Below are 14765 nucleotides of genomic sequence, written 5' to 3' on the forward strand. Positions count from 1 at the left end.
CAAAATGTGGTGATACACCACTAGCCGACTGCAGGGGGCAACCGCTGTACCTCCAGGAAGATCACCGGAGGACAGACCACACCTGGCCGGCTGTCAATCAACCGCCTGGGATATAATCCTGAGCCGGCCCCTCCAGTCACTCAGAAGTCACCAGTACGGCTACCATTGTAGCAGCGACTTTTAACTGAATAAAGCCTGTTGTACAGTCTTTGTCGAGTTTTGTGTAAGCTTACTGCTGGAGCAGCACATCATGGTGTTACACCTGGTTGTGTGTCGCGTGTTTTGCACCGAGGACGCTGTTTCGTTGGGTTGTACAATTGGCTTGACTTCAGGTTTCTCAGGAAATGCAGTCACTGTCGTGGCTTCCTGTCAAGTGAGGAGATGTTATGATGGAAAAGATATTTTAATCGCAAATACACTGGTGTTTTAGCAAACTTGGCAGATTGAGCCAGTCAAACAGGATCGTGACCCATCTGACTGCAAGCTCTATTCCACACTGCGTAACTCAGGTAAAGACCAGGCTCTTGTCCAAAAATAAAACCTCATCCCCAGGTAAGAGGTGTCCGAGGCCTGCTCTGTTTGTTGCTGTGTGTCTGCTGATCCAAACTATTTACCAGGCAGCTGTTGTTTGTTTGGGCAGTGACCCAGTCACACCTGGATATTACAACTTCCTCATCACGTTAGAACTGTCAAGTCAAAGCAAGTCATGCTTATTTATTGTTCATTCCCTGCTCGCATGGTGTTAGGTCTGCTTTGTTCATGAATGAGTGAGTCAGACACCAGACTGAGTCGAAATCAAGGTTCTTTGTTCTTTATTACCGGATTGTAACACTTGCAACTAACAGTGTTAGTTGGAGAAGGCGCATTCTGCCGTTATCAGCAAGTGGTGTTTTTTATATACCTTAGGATACGTACTTAGTAAATTATCATACCATGACATTGTCCAATGAATAAACTGTTGCTGTCCCTCTCTGCTAGCCTCCTGCACATCAATTTGTCATCCCCACTCTTATCTTGAGAGTACAAGGCCACAACTGCATCTTGTTACGGCCCAGCACTGGGTGACTCCCTCTACATTCCCAGCTCATGATGTTTTTACCTAACAATGGTAAGGGCGAGATAACCCTTCTCCAAGACCACAGAGCAGGTTTACATAAATAGAAGTTAAACACATTGAAATATTAAGACGTATACAGTAACAGTCCGCGGTGCCCTATCCACAAATGTTCTGGGAATTCAGGAGCCTGATGGCTTGTGGGGGGGGTGGGGGAGCTCTTGTCCACTCTGGACCTGAGGGCCCGAGTGCTACAGTCCCTCCTACCAGATGGCAGAAAGGAGAACCATTTACGTGAGGGGGGGTGTGGAGTCCTTCATGATGTTTATTGCCTTTTGCCTGCATCGAGTGAGGGTGACATATGTCACGGTGGGGAGCGAAACCCCAGCGATCTTTTCCACTGACTTCATGATCATCTGTGGGGTCTTTGCGATCTGAAGTGATGCAGTTTCCAAACTGGGCGGTGATGCTGTTCCACAGGATGGTCTCGATACCTCCTCTGGAGAACATGCGAGGGTGGAGGGCGGGAGATGGACTTTCCCTCAGCCTTCCTGGAAAGTTGAGGCGCTGCTGGGCTTTCTTGGCAATGGAGCTGGTGTTAAAGGGAATCAGATGAGACTCTCCACACTCCCTTTGGTGAAGGGGTTGAAGGCTCAGTGGGGAGCAGCAGTCCGGCATGGGGCACCAGAAACAGGGAGGACTGCCACAGTTGAGAAGGTGACCCGACGGGAAAGGTGACCAGAGCAGCAGACCAGTGGTTGAAGGGCCGGCGCAGGCTGCAGGCTGCTGGTGACTTGCAGTCGAAGGGCAAAACGTGGGCTGCTGGAGACTGGCTCACGGGAAGCAGGGTTTGGGAAGGGTGCTGAGGGAATGGAGGGCTCCCAAAGGGGCTCTGAAGGCATTGTATCAGAAGCTTGGATCTGGAGTTTGGAGTCGCCAATAGACCTACGTGGCTGCACGGGCTGCAGGAACACTGGAGGCAAAACCACGGACACTCAATGGCCCTGAGTGGACTTTGCTTCTCTTTCTTCAGTTGTTAGGAGTGTCAGCCAATTCTCACGGCGAGTCTTAGTTCTCCTTAAGGCAGACAGAAGTTGAAGTATACATAATGTAGATTCCATTTTTTTTGCATTATTATGGGACAATTATATTTTTAAAATTTAGGCATACAGTGCAGTAACAGGCTACTTCGGCCCACGAACCCGCGCCGCCTGATTTGCACCCCATTAATCTACACCCCCCCGGTACGTTTTTAAAGGGTGAGAGGAAACCTGAGTCCCCCCAGGGAAAACCCACGCCGACACGGGGAGGGCGTGCAAACTCCTTACAGACAGCATGGGATTCAAACCCAAGTCCACGCTCTCATTCACTCTGATAGGGAGACCACCTGCACACTGGAGGAACAGCACATCATCTTCCGTCGGAGCCCCCCTCCAATCAGGCAGCATTAACATCGACTTCTCTGGTCTCCGTTAGCCATCCCTCACCCCTTTTTCCCAATGTCTCCTTTGCTCTCTCTCTCTCTCTCTCTCTCTCTCTCTCTCTCCCTTCCCTTTTCCCTCTGTGTCCTTTCCCCAGCTCTGCTTCCACAGACCCCTCCTCCCAGTAAATTCTCTCTGTTCCTCTCTCCCGTGTCCCCTCCATATTCTATTAACACATTTTGTCTGTCAGTCTGTGCTCCCTCCGCGCTCTCTTTCCATCTCCACAGCCTTCTATACAGACACCGGTAAAACGCATAAGGCCGCTGACACCACGGTTGAAGTAAAAAAATGACTCTGGAGAAATGTGAAGTCACATGAGAGGGACCTTCTTCACTCAGAGAGTGGTGGCCGAATGGAATGATCTTCAAGCACTCGAGTGGAATGATCTTCCGGAAGAAGTAATTGCGACAGGGTCAGTTCTGTCATTTAAGAGGTTAGATGAGTATATGGATGTGAGGAGGTTGGAGGGTTATGGGCGTGGGAGTGCATCGGTGAAACTAGTGGAGTTTCACGTCGATCGGTGTGGACTAGAAGGGCCGAGATGGCCTGTTTCTGTACTGTAAATTGTTATACAGTTACATGGACTGGCTGAGTTCCTCCAATATTTCTGTGTGTTTGCAACCCGAGTTGATCAGGGCATTAAGGAGGCCTATGGTACGTGGGCCTTCATTAAGCCGGGGGATTGAGTCTGTGAGGTAATGCCGCAGCTCTCCAAAACTCTGGGGGGGGAGACCACAGCGAGCATTGTTTTTGCTTCTGGTCGCCTGATTTCAGGAAGGATGTGGAGAGGGCGGACAGGAGATTTACCAGGACGTTGCCTGGATTGGGAAACAAGGCAAGGTTAGCAGAGAGAGGACTTTTCTCTTCGAAATGAAGAAGGATGAGGGCTGACTGACTCGAGGCCGACAAGATTATGAGAGGCATGGACAGGGCGGATGGCCAGGGTGACCAAGCGCCAGAGGACGCCTGAACAAAGTGAGGGGAGGAAAATTTAGGGGAGAGGTCAGAGGTGATTTTATTCACACAGAGAGTGGTGGGTGCCTGGAATGCAGTGCCAGGGTGAAGGTGGAGGCTGTTGCAATAGGAATATTTAAAAGATTCTTGGAAGCACACCGATGAAACTAAAATAGAGGGAGGTTGATTTAAATGGGCAAATAGATGAAAATGATTGGATGCAATTATATAAGGAAAATGTGACAAAAATTATTAATTACTGTTAGATATAAACTGCTCCAGTATAACTCCTCAAAAATTTAAAAAAAACTGAATCCAACATGATCAGATTTATGCCTTAGATGTGATCAGGAAGTCGGTTTGTTTTTGCATTCTACTTGGACATGTCCGAGAGTAACACCTTTTTGGTTAGAGGAAGGGAATTGTTTTGGAGAGAATATTAGGGGTTACACTCCCACTGGACCCGATGTTATTTTTGTTGGGTAATATTAAAGCAGTTAGACCAGTGGTTCTCAACCATTTTATTTCCACTCACATCACACTTTAAGTAACCCCGATGCCATCGGGGCTCTGTGATTGGCAAGGGACTGCTTAAATTGGGACGTGGGCAGAAAAGGAAGGTTGAGAATCACTGCTCAAGACCTAATTGTTACGGAAATCTTTTGCTTGAGAAAAATTGTCATTGGCCCATTTCCTTTGGAGATAAGAAACCAAGTCAATTAAGTACGATTAAAACAGTGGTTTTCAACTTTTTTCTTTCCACTCACGTCCCACCTTAAGCAATCCCTGACTAATCACAGAGCCCTGATGGCATAGGGATGACTTAAAGTGGGATGTGAGTGGGAAGAAAAAGGTTGAGAACCTCTGGTTAGACCTAAATTGAAGTTAATTCTGTACCAGATTGAATTTTTATGACCGGCTTTATCTATTTCTTGGAAATGCATAGGCATTACTTGGAAATCAGATACAGATTTAGGGATGGAGAGATGGCCCACTGAATTATGTAGCTGTATTCCACTTGAGAAAATAACATAATGTACGTAATAAATATCAATTGTTTTTGGAAAATATGGAGCCCATATTTACCGTATGAGTGATGATGTAATGGGGGAGCGTATTATACTGACTGCTTGCTATTGACTCTGGCTGTAGAGATTCTCTGCCCTACAACAGATGGAGATGTTTTCCCACTGGCCAGTATAGAGGTGGCAGAGAGTCTGTTAATAAAAGCCCCGTATTAGTAGAACACTTGCCTGGTCCATGTCTATGGTATATCAATTTTATTAACAGACTCTCAATCATGGATAATTCCCTGAAACCAGGAAGACTCGAGATAGATCAAGGTGCCACCCGAGCTGGAGAAAATTTTCACCACTGGCTCCAGTGTTTTGAAGTGTACATGCGAGCGAACAATGTTACATAAGACACCGTGAAGATGGACCATCTCGTGGCTCTCCTCAGAGAAGAACCCTACTCCGTGGTTAGGGAGACAGGCGTGTACCAGAATGCACTGAATCTGCTCAGAATCTATTATGATAAGCCACAAAATACTTTGTTTGCAAGACATCAGCTTCACACGCCGGAGAGAGCAAAGATGTTTTCGCGCTCGCACTTAAAGGGCTATCCAGAGCTTGTGCCTGCACTGCTGTCATGGCTGAAGTCCACCAAGAATCCTTCATGCTGGACGCATTCATAAGAGGATTGGAGTTGGGGTACATCAGACAATGCTTCCTGGAGACCCCGGGCCTAAATTTTAATGCTGCTCTACAACAATCGAAGACCCTCAGGGCTATGCTACAAAGTGCTAAAGCCCTTGAGAAGGAACAAGGTGCTGAAACAGCACCCTCCCCCCCCCACCCCAAGGCCCGCCTGCGGCAATGACCCACTGCTGAACCCCACTAAACCGCAGCGTAGAGGCTGCTACAGAAGTTGTAACTTCTGCGGATTGGCGCTGCACGTTCGCTCTCAGTGCCCCGTGCAACAAGCTGATTGTGCCAACTGCGGAAAGTGAGGGCACTGGGCTAGAGTCAGCCGGGTGCGAGGGTCCTCGCCTAGCTCACACCGTGAGTTGAAGAGTAAGAAGATGAAGAAGAGCTCAAGCATTACCAATAAGCACGGGGTGCCGCCGCAACACTGCTGTGTTGACCTGGAGAGCCAACGATTCACCTTGCTCTTCTCCTTCTACTTCTGAAATCGTGAGGGGAACTTCCAGTGACGAGGTGAGCTCTGACAGATCGCCGCTGCGGGGAGACTCTGTTCTGGCGTCGATGACGATAAACCAAGATGAGCCCCAAGGGCTGAAGCAGCCTGTTGACTGTTCAATTCGGGCAATACTGACAGCTACATCCACCCCTCGGCCGCAAGCTCCCTGAACCTTAACCTGTATCCATCTAAACGCAAAATTTCTATGGCTTGTTCTGGACTAAAATGAGATGTTACAAATTGCTGTAGGATAACCCTGAAGGTACAGGGAAACGAGTACAAAGATTTCAAATTACATGTGCTCTCTGGTCAGTGTGCTCCGATGATATTAGGATTAGATTTCCAGTGCCAAATGAAAAGTATTATACTGGTGTTTAATGGCCCATTACCATCGATCACCCCAAGAGGCTGTTTGCTGATTATCAACTCTATAGATTAAACCTCCACGTCTTTTTATCGATCTAACCCCGGATTGGAAGCCTATAGCTACAGAGAGAAGGCATTATAGCAAAGAGGACAGACCCTTTATTACGAATGAGGTTAGTTGTTAATCAAGAGAAAAAAAATCATCGAACCTAGTACAAGTCCTTGACATGCCCAAGTAGTAGTCGTCAAAAATGGCGCGAAACCTAGAATGGTCATGGACTACAGCCAAACTGTAAACAGGTTTAAGCATCGAGATGCTTATCTCCTGCCTCGTATCTCAGGCGTGGTAAATCAGATTGCACAATACAAAATATATTGCACAATTGATCTGAAATCAGCCGACCACCAGGTACCTATTCATAAGGACGAAGGCAGTTTTATTGCTTTTGAGGCAGACAGCAGACTATTTCAATTTAAAAGGGTCCCTTTTGGAGTACCAACGATGCTTCCGTTTTCCAAAGAGAGGTGGATAAGCTAGTAGATGCTCACAACTTGCAAGCCACCTACCCTTATCTGGACCATGCCCCAATATGTGACAAGGACTTAAATGATCACAATCGGAAAAACTTACAAAAATTCTTCCAGGTGGCCAAGGATCTCAATTTGACTCTGAACAATGACAAGTGTGTATACTGCATTAAACGTCTGGCCATTCTGGCCATATCGTAGCGAGTAAAGGGGAGATTAGCCCTTGACCTAGAGGGAATGAGACCACTCATGGAGCTGCCCCCACCTGCGACACAAAAGTCCCTCAAGCGCAACCTGGGTTTTTTCTCCTATTACACTCACTGGGTGCCCAATTACACAGATAAGGCGAGGCCACTGTTTAAAACTACTAGTCTGAAGAAGCCCTCTGTGCTTTTGAACACATCAAACAGGATAAAGCCAAGGCTACAATGTCAGCTATTGGTGAGGATTTACCATTCCAAATGAAATCTGACACGTCCAATTGGGCTTTAACAGCAACACTAAATCAAGCTGGTAGACTTGGGGCCTTTTTCTCTTGGACATTACACGGGCCGGAGGTCAGGCAATCCTCTATCGAAAAGGAAGCGCGAGCCATTGTAGAATCCATTCACTATTGGAGACACCTTTTAGATGGAAAGAAATTCACATTACTGACTGATCAACAATCTGTTGCCCACATGTTCAACATTAAATTGGAGAGCAAAATTAAAAATGATAAGATTATAACCATATAACCACTTACAGCACAGAACAGGCCAGTTCGGCCCTACTAGTCCATGCTGTAACAAATCCCCACCCTCCTAGTCCCACTGACCAGCACCCGGTCCATACCCCTCCAGTCCTCTCCTCTCCATGTAACGATCCAGTCTTTCCTTAAATGTAACCAATGATCCCGCCTCAACCACATCTTCCGGAAGCTCATTCCACATCCCCACCACCCTTTGCGTAAAGAAATTTCCCCTCATGTTCCCCTTATAATTTTCCCCCTTCAATCTTAAACCATGCCCTCTAGTTTGAATCTCCCCCACTCTTAATTGAAAAAGCCTATCCACATTTACTCTGTCTATCCCTTTTAAAATCTTAAACACCTCTATCAAGTCCCCTCTCAATCTTCTACGCTCCAGAGAAAAAAGCCCCAGTCTGCACAACCTTTCCCTGTAACTCAGACCCTGAAATCCTGTCAACATTCTTGTGAACCTTCTCTGCACTCTCTCTATTTTGTTTATATCTTTCCTATAATTTGATGACCAAAACTGTACACAGTACTCCAAATTTGGCCTCACCGATGCCTTGTACAATTTCATCATAACCTCCCTACTCTTGAATTCAATACTCCGATTTATGAAGGCCAACATTCCAAATGCCTTCTTCACCACACCATCTACCTGAGTATCAGCCTTGAGGGTACTATTTACCACAACTCCTAAATCCCTTTGTTGCTCTGCACATCTCAATAGCCTACCATTTAATGCATATGACCTATTTAGATTTGCCTTTCCAAAATGTAACACCTCACACTTATCTGTATTAAATTCCATCAGCCATTTCTCAGCCCACACCTCCAGCCTCCCTAAATCACCTTTTAATCTACAGTAATCTTCCTCACTGTCCACAACACCACCAATCTTTGTATCATCCGCAAACTTGCTTATTCAATTCTCCACCCCTACTTCCAGATCATTAATATATATAACAAACAATAGTGGACCCAGGACCGATCCCTGTGGAACTCCACTAGTCACCGGCCTCCAATTGGACAAACAATTTTCTACCACTACTCTCTGACACCTCCCATCCAACCATTGCTGAATCCATTTCACTACCTCCTTATTTATACCTAATGCCTCTACCTTTTTTCCTAACCTCCTGTGGGGAACTTTGTCAAAAGCTTTACTAAAGTCTAAATAGACAACATCCACAGCTTTCCCTTCATCAACCTTTTTTGTAACCCACTCGAAAAACTCAATCAGGTTTGTCAAGCATGATCTACCCCTGAAAAAACCATGCTGATTACTCCCTATCAATCCCTGTACCTCCAAATATTTGTAAATACCATCCCTCAGAACACTTTCCATCAACTTACCCACCACAGACGTCAGACTCACGGGCCTATAATTCCCAGGTTTACATTTGGTCCCTTTCTTAAACAACGGAACCACATGCGCCACCCTCCAATCCTTTGGCACTACCCCCGTGACCAGTGACATCCTAAATATCTCTGTTAAAGGCCCCACTATCTGTCCGCAAGCCTCCCTGAGTGTCCTTGGGAATATTTTGTCCGGTCCCTGAGATTTATCCACCTTTATCTTTTTCAACACAGCCATCACTACCTCCTTGGTTATCCTTATATGTTTCATGACCCCACTATTTTTCTTTACTTCAACTGGTTCAATATTTTTTTTCCCTAGTGAATACCAAGGCAAAGAAATCATTCAAAATTTCCCCCATTTCCTCTGACCTCACTCAGCCTACCTTTGCTATCTACAAGGGGACCAATTTTATCCCTCACTAATCTTTTACTTTTAATGTACCTATAGAAACCCTTTGGATTTATTTTTACTCTGTCTGCCAAAGCCTCTTCGTGCCTTTTTTTTGGCCTTTCTTATTTCTTAAGATTCCTTCTACACTCCTTGCAGTCCTCCTTCAAACTCTCAGCTCCCTGCTCTTTATTCCTCTTGTACACCTCCCTTTTTCTCCTAACCAAATTTCCAATATTCCTCGAAAACAAAGCCTCCCTATGACTTCCAGCCTTTCCTTTGATCCTCACTGGGACATCTCTACTCTGTACCCGCAAAATTTCTTTTTTTAATATCCTCCATTTTTCATTTACATCCTTACCTGAAAATATCCTGTCCCACTCAATACTCCCCACATCCCTTCTTATTCCTTCGAAATTTGCTCTTCTCCAATTCAGAACCTCAACTTTAGGCTCTTCCCTAAAACTATCCGAAAACTAACAGAGTTATGATCACTCGACCCAATTTGTTCTCCAACATTAATGTCCGATACCTGACCTAGCTCATTCCCTAACAGGAGATCTAGTATTATACCGTTCCGAGTTGGTTCTTCTACTGATTGATTTAGAAAACAATCTTGAACACATTTAACAAACTCTAGCCCATCCAGCCCTCTAACTGTATGGGTATCCCAATCAATGTGAGGGAAGTTAAAATCTCCCATGATCACTACCTTATGATTCTCACACATATACGTTATCTCCCTACAAATTTGTTCCTCTAATTTTCTTGGCCCATTTGGTGATCTGTAATACACCCCTATTAGCACCTTCATGCCTCCTTCACCCCTCAATTCCACCCAAACAGCCTCACTGGACAATCCCTCCAGACCATCCTGCCACCTCACGGCAGTAATGTCCTCCTTAACAAGCAGAGCAACTCCTCCCCCTTTTTTACCCCCTGCTCTGTCACATCTAAAACAAATGTATCCTGGAATATTAAGTTGCCAGTCCTGCCCCTCCTGTAGCCAGGTCTCACTAATTGCCACAATATCATGACCCCAAGTATATGTCCATGCTCTAAGCTCATCTACCTTGTTCACTATGCTTCTTGCAAGAAAATATATGCATTTCAGAGAATGACCCTCACCTATATTCTCTTTTCTACCTTTTACCCTAATCTTCATCCTACCTTTGTTATCGTTATTATTCCTATCTAGGTGGCCGTGCTCCCTTGACACTGAACTCACACTCTGTTCCCCACCCCCCCCTGCCAAACTAGTTTAAACCTTCCCCCACATCTCTAGCAAATCTGCTTGCCAGCACATTGGTCCCCCTCCAGTTCAAGTGGAGTCCGTCCCTTTTGTACAGGTCCAACCTTCCCCAGAAGAGATCCCAATGATCCAGAAATCTTATCCCTTGCCCCCTGCACCATCTCTTTAGCCACGCATTCATCCTCCACATCCTCCTGTTTCTACCCTCACTAGCGCGTGGCACCGGCAGCAATCCAGAAATTACTACCTTGGAGGTCCTATTTTTTAACTTCCTACCTAATTCCACATAATCCTGTTTCAGGACCTCATGTGTTGGCAAATTGAACTTTCTACTTATGACTACAATATACTCTAACACCCGGGAAAATTCAATGACTCCCTGGACGCTCTTTCTCGCATGACCTGTGCAATTCTGCAGCTGGACCGTTTGAAAAGCCTTCATGATGAATTATGTCACCCAGGGTCACTAGATTTTGTCATTAAGTCCCTCAATTTGCCATACTCACTAGAAGATATCAAGAAACTGACTAGCGAGTGTCCAGTCTGTGTGGAGTGTAAACTACACTATTATAAACCTTCCACTTCTATACTGATTAAGGCATCTAGACCCTTCGAACACCTCAGCATGGATTTTAAAGGACCGCTACCCTCAAACAATATCTTCTCCCTTAACATCATTGATGAATTCTCTTGTTTTCCCTTCACTATACCATGTGCTGATGTTTCTGCTAGTACTGTTATTAAATGTCTTGATATGATTTTCAGTATTTTCCGTTATCCTAACTTCATTCATAGTGACAGAGGGTCAGCTTTTATGAGTACAGAACTTAGGCAATACCTTCTTGATAGGGGAATCACTACTAGTCGTACTACAAGCTATAACCCATGGGGTAAGGGTCAGGTGGAGTGCAGTAACGTACAATCTGGAAAGCTATCGGGCGGGAGGGAGAGATGGCAGCGTGAATCAGGTGAGGGGGAAAGATAGCAGTGCGAATCGGGCGGGCGAGAGGAGGGGTGTGTTATTATACACGGGGGTAAAATTTTTCTCCCCTTTTTCCCCTCAAAAATGAGGGGGGGTTGCATTATACACAAAACGCATTATACACGAATATTTACGGTATATTGATGTGGTTTTAAAATTCTTAAATAAAATAATAAAAAAATAAAAAAATAGAGGGTTGTGGGTGTGCAATAGGGAAGGGGTATATTGTTGAGTGGATTTATATGGGTCAGCATAACATCATGGGCTGAAGGGCCTGTGCTGGAATAATCGACACTAATATTTCACCAGAAACCTGCTCTCTGGACCCCTCTGCTGGCCTCTGACTGAATGGCCGCTGCCTCCTGCTCCCACCCTTAGGTCTCTCCATAAGAAAGATATGCAGTGGAAGAGAGAATCGCCGTGTCACAACTTTGACTATCTTCTTGGACATTAAAGAGTGCGCCATGATGTGCCCTCGGTAGATGGACTTCCCACAGGCACCTTAAACATATAGGAGGAGATCGTCAAAGGGAGAACAGAGCATTCATCCTCTCTGTGGGAAAATTTAATTCACCAGGGTCCCTGTCTCTCTGCGCCCGCCCCCCCGCCCTCCCCACTCCCATGGAACTGACCATTCTGACCATGACATTAATCCCAGAGACGAGGGGCTCAGTTGATTGAGTCGTCTGGGACTGAAGTTGCTGAAATTGAGAAGAATGAAAGACTTAGAATCATTACAGCACAGGCCATTCAGCCAATGTTGTGCTGACCCATATATTCCTAAAAAAAGGCTCAACCCTCCCTACCCTATAACCCTCCATTTTTTTTTCATCCATAGGCCCGTCTAAGAGTCTCTTAAATGCCCCCAATGTTCCAGCCCCCACCACCACCCCTAGTGAGGTGTTCTAGCCCCCCCCGCCACTCCCTTTGTAATAAAACTTACCCCTGATGTCTCCCCTAAACTTCCCTCCCTTCACTTTGTACAGATGTGTTTGCTGAGCCTGCCCTGGGAAACAGGCGCTGGCCGTCCACCTTATCTATGCCTCTCATAATCTTGTCGACTTCTATCAAGTCTCCTCTCACCCTTCTACTCTCCAGAGAGAAAAGTCCTGACTCTGCTAACCTGGCCTCATAAGACTTGTTTCCCAATTCAGGCAACACCCTGGTGAATCTCCTTTGCCCCCTCTACACAGCTTCCACATCCTTTCTATAATGTGACCAGAAATGATCCCTATAAATGTGGTCTCACCAGAGATTTGTAGAGTTGCACTACCGATAAGTTGTAATTCTGCCGCGCCCACAGGAAAAGAATCTCAGGATTGTACGTGACGTCGTGTGACAATAAATCTGAACTTTGTAGAGGAGCCTCTCTGCTCCTGAACTCATCCCCCTGACTAATGAAGCCCAGCATCCCATAGGCCTTCTTAATGATCCTATCAATCTGTGAGGTGACCTTGTGGGATGAATGGATTTAAACCCCAAGGTCCTTCTGTTCATGCACTCTCTTAAATAACTGACCATTAATCCTGGACTCAGCCTTCAGGTTATTCCTTCCAAAATGCATCACCTCACCTGATCCAGATTGAATTCCATCTGCCACTTCTCCGCCAACTCTGAATCACTGTTACCATCAGGAAAGAGGTCTAGGGGGCCATAAAACTCGCAGGATCAGGAGCTGCTGAACAGGGAAAGGTTAAACAGGTTCAGACTTTATTCCCTGGAGGGCATTCTTCTACGCTCCACAGAATAAAGTCCCCACCTGTTTCCATGTAGCTCAACTCCTGAAGATCCAGCAACATCCTGGTAAATCTTCTCTGCACTCTCTTGATCTTATTGACATCCTTCCTGAAGTTAGGCGACCTGCTTCTTAGGTGTGTGCAGTTCACGTAGTAGTTAGATCAACGCTGTTCTAGCACCAGAACTGGAGATCGTGGGCTACCAGCTGAGAAATTTGGATGGGTCCATGGACGGGAGGGTAGAGAGAGGGAGATGGACTGGGTGCAGGTCAGTGGCACGAGGCAGGACAATAGTTCAGCACAGACTGGATGGACTGTAGTGTTTATACACAACAGTCTCTTTATTCTAGTATTTCCTAATTTCAAAGTACCATCTTCCAAAGCGTGAGCTGCGATATCCCAAATTTAGATCTCTTTAATCCAACGAATCAAACTCTATGTCTGTTACTTTATGTAGTAGTTTTAATTTGTTGATAAAATAGATCAACATTTTGCATGGCTTTGCAACAAGACTTTCATAACAGTGAATAAAGTATTTACTGTATGATAGAGGTTTATAACAAATGTAAAGAAGCTCAGACTTTAAAAAGATACCTAACGGTATCCAGAAAAATTTCTCGTGCTCATGCTTCCTTCATATCTGGTTGAATGATGAGCAAGTCATTAGTCTGGGCTGATATCATGACATATTACATCACAGTCACTATGGCAACACTACAAACAATAGTCCTCTTAAAGAGACAGGCACAAGAGTTTAAAAAAAACACAAGGTTTTAAACTTTAACATTGATCTCTCGTTCTAAGAAGAGCAGATTTTGGAATCTCAAGTGGTCACCAATCAGCTGGTTTTGTTTTGAGGCAGCATCCTGACGGGAGACACTGCCTGAGTTGCATAGAATCACGGAACACTTCAGCACAGAAAAGAGGCCACTCGGCCTCTCTAGTCCATGCCGAAACATCACTTCACTCGTCCCATTGACCTCCACCCATTCCATGACCCTCCAGACCTCCCCCATCCATGTATCTATCCAACTTATTCTTAAGAGTAGGCCCCCATTTACCACGTTGGATGACAGCTGGTTCCACACTCCCACCACCCTCTGAGTGAAGTTCCCCTAAACATTTCCCCTTTCACCCTAAGACCACATCCTCTCGTATTTATCTCTCCTAATTGAACTGGAGCCTCCTCGCATTTATTCTGTCCATCCCCCTCAGAATTTTGTAGACCTTTATGAAATCTCCCCTCATTCTTCTACGCTCCACGGAATAAAGTCCCCACCTGTTTCCCTGTAGCTCAACTCCTGAAGATCCAGCAACATCCTGGTAAATCTTCTCTGCACTCTCTTGGTCTTATTGACATCCTTCCTGAAGTTAGGCGACGCTGTTCTAGCACCAGCGATCTGGACTGGGGGGTTCGAATCCCTCGCTGGCTATAAGGAGGCATTTGCACTTTTTCCCCGTATCTGCATGGGTTTCTTCCGGGCGCTCTGGTTTCCTCCCATCCGTCCGAAACATACTGGAAGGGTTTTTAGGTCAATCGGGTTTGTGGGCTGAAAGAACCTGTATGTGTACATAAAAAAAATATAAAGTAAATTTTAAATTCTCATTGTTCAATAAGGAATGTCTTTCCTTCCTTAACGTTCACCATAATTAAACTGTAAATAATTGAAAGCGTTATGGATTCAAGACCGTTTAAATAATTAAGTGAAGGTCTTTGGATCTGGACAGAAATA

Source organism: Narcine bancroftii, chromosome 2, assembly GCF_036971445.1.
Source record: "Narcine bancroftii isolate sNarBan1 chromosome 2, sNarBan1.hap1, whole genome shotgun sequence".
NCBI lineage: Eukaryota > Metazoa > Chordata > Chondrichthyes > Torpediniformes > Narcinidae > Narcine > Narcine bancroftii.